Here is a 3,011-nt window from a genome sequence, read left to right as displayed (position 1 = left end):
AAACATCTGAAGCCTCAGGTGCGGGTGGAGGATGTTTGCCAGTAGTAGGGCCGCTTATGGTGCTGGACCCCTAGAGTTGGAATTAGTTTTGGCTAATTTGGCCTCGGATACAAATTACATAAAAACATAAAACAAATGTAGGGGGTACAGCTCTTGACCCCTCCCTGTCCAGTACACATCCAGCCTCTCATGAAACAGCAAGACCTTTCTGCCAGGAGCCTCTTGAGTTCTCTAAGTACCAACATGAGCATCACTGCACCCCAGCCTTTGGCTGTGACCAACATCCCAGTACCTCAAAGGAAGATGAACCTCTCCCACACCCATCCCAAGGCAGTGGCCTCTTATGAGGTAGAAAAAAAGTCCTCCCTGGCCCCAACTAGTGACCAGCAAAGCCCTGAGTCCTGGGATTGCCACATGTATGCCACACTACAGAGCTCCCTTTATATCCTAACCTGGGCATCACAACTGTATAACTATACAGCACACAAACTGGTAGTTGAGCTCTGTCCTGTCCATAGCATTGCTGCCAAAAAATCATCCATCTCTTAAAGAGATGTAGGATCCTTGCCCCAGCACTCTGCTTCGGAGATGGTCCCAATATTTCAGTTCTCTAAGAATAAGGAATCTTCTTCTCATTTCCTTTACAGGGTTCCAGGAGAGTGCTCTGTTGGTTACAGACTCTCCTGCTTTCATTTGGCTTCTCCCTGCACCTTCTGCTTCCCTGTCATTTGCCTTTCTGTGCCCTGACCTGCATCTCTTTCTTCTCACTTCTTTCCTGCCCCCTTCATGCAGAACACTTGCAGAGGGTGCACTGAGAGTACAAAAAAGTCAGGTGGCTTCTCCTGAAAGTCATGCTCAGTCCTTCCCTCCCTAAATTGAAGCACACGCTCAGTGGCCCTGCAGGAGGATGAAGTATGTGAGACAGCGTAGACAGTCTATCTGGTCAGCACTAAATGCTGGGAAGGTATGGAGCATGCTTAGTGCGGATGGACTCTTAGTGGTTTGAGCTGCCTTTCTACTCTATTTCTACTGAGCATGTATACCCTGAGGTTTTCCAGGGCTGATGACTTCTAACTTAGCCAAATTTAGGTAGATTTTCACAGGGACAGCAGGAGGTACACCCCTGACCCTATGATGGCTTCCCCCCACCTAGAAATCCTCAACAAAGCAGCTGTAAGAATGTTGAAACATACATTTTCCCCAATCTCATTCTCTTCTGAAACAGTGAAAACTTTTTAAAAAGTCAGCCCATGCATTGTATGAGGTGGAAGTGGGGAATGAAGGAGGAAATCTCCTGTGGCCATGTAAGCATAGCCTGGCATTACATTGTGCATGCCTGGGCTACCCCTCTCATTTTGGCGTTTCCTAACTTCTGAGTTCTGCACTATGCATCCTTCCAGTTCTTTTAACACAGGCGTGTGCACAGATTTTTAAAAAATATTCTACAATGTACAACTACAAATGTCATTGAAATCCTATCTTCAGCAAGACTTTGAGCATGATGGCACAGGCTAGTGCCTACTGGGTTATCAAATTAACTCTGATACCAAGTATAGGCTGTTATACTCTTTAGGACAGCTACTGGTGTTGGATGGTTAACGCACTGAAATGGTTTTACATATACATATCCCCCATTTTGTCAACCCCACGGGTACCCAGCACCTTATTTCTGGAAGTCTGGTTAAGACTTGGCCAGTACCTGACTTCTCTTTCAAGCTGTTCCAAGAAAGGCTCTTGACAACACTCATGAACTTTGAGGTTTAAAGCCATGACCTACTGGTTCCCAAAACACTGGATCTTTATCAAAGCCTAAATGTTCCTTGGTGTGAGTGTATGGTCACAGTGGCAGGAAACGTTCATCCTAGCTAGTTCCAGCTCCATATGACATGCTGGAAATGAGATACTGGGGCTGTACATGCAAGTGCTGATGGGATGTTGATGGGTGGAAGCTGTCAGCCTCTAGTGAGGCCAGCTAGTGATTTCTAACAGCTTATTACTTGGCCAAACAAAATAGTTTTCTCTGGGATCATGTCCCTGACCCCAAGACTGTCTACCCAGTAAAAGGTCAAGTCACTGCTCACAGCCATGGCACTGAGAGGGTTCCTCAATATATATTCAGAAAAAAAAAATCAGCAGCAGATAGTACTAATTGGTCTAGATATTGTGGGGTGGGAAAGGGTAGAATAATAGAAAAATCATAGCAAAGTGGACTGGATGGGATGTCAGGAGGTCATCTAGTGAGAAGCAAGATCCTCTCTGATTAAACCCTGGATTACTCACAAGGCCTCAGTCACAGTAACCCTTTTTGGGGATTTATTAGATGAATACTGCAATGTTGCAAACAAGCTAATGGTAAAGATATGCAGATGAGCTACCTGATACATTGGGGCCCATTGCAGCCAGGAGTCCTGGCTCCCAGTCACATGCATGCCTCCCACCCCAGTCAATCACAAGCACTCCTCTGACAGCACAGTGGAATGCAGTCTTTACACTGCTGTTGTTTAGGAGAGCAAGAGGAATGTGAACATTTTAACTTATTCAGCTGGGCAGAAGCTGTATTCTGTGTGTACATAGCAGCCAGCTCAGCAAACCTCATGGTAACATATAACAAATATCCCCCCCAAACCACTGGTGTGGCCAGCCTGATCACAGTTCAATCCACTCAGCCCTCCCAGATGCTGCAGAGGAAGAAGTAGAATGAGTTAAGAGAGGGTCTGCCACAAGTTACATCTCTCCCTTATCACTGGTAACAGACTGGTGCAAGCTGTGGGGTGAAAGGTTGACTATTCTTCGCCTAACGTCAACGTTCACTCACTCTAACTCTGAGTACTCCCGTTAGCCACAGAAATGCGCAGCTAGCTGCTCTTTCAGTGTCACTTAGGCCCTGGCTGCAACACTTTCTTGTGGCAGGAGTCTCATAGGCTCCACACATGTGGCGTGGAAGAGTATGTTATGTACAGGTCCTGAATTTGCACCTTGTGCCCTTGGTTCCTGTGCACTCTCCCTCCCTC

The 3,011-nt window shown here is 46.4% G+C and overlaps 1 protein-coding gene across 1 annotated transcript in view; it reads right to left on the bottom strand.

The window, feature by feature from the left end:
* The window catches only part of RAB15 (RAB15, member RAS oncogene family), a 33,930-nt gene extending 31,140 nt beyond the window's left edge, over positions 1-2,790 (bottom strand). Inside the window, exon 1 of the mRNA XM_019547352.1 lies at positions 2,785-2,790. The gene's annotated coding sequence lies outside the window, so the exon portion shown is untranslated. The remainder of the gene's footprint in view (positions 1-2,784) is intronic.
* Positions 2,791-3,011: the final 221 nt, after the last annotated feature.

This window comes from Crocodylus porosus, unplaced genomic scaffold (genome assembly GCF_001723895.1).
Source record: "Crocodylus porosus isolate Cpor-Errol unplaced genomic scaffold, CroPor_comp1, whole genome shotgun sequence".
In the NCBI taxonomy this organism is placed as follows: domain Eukaryota; kingdom Metazoa; phylum Chordata; order Crocodylia; family Crocodylidae; genus Crocodylus; species Crocodylus porosus.
Note: the sequence above shows the minus strand (reverse complement) of the source record. Positions and strands in the feature narration are given on the sequence as shown.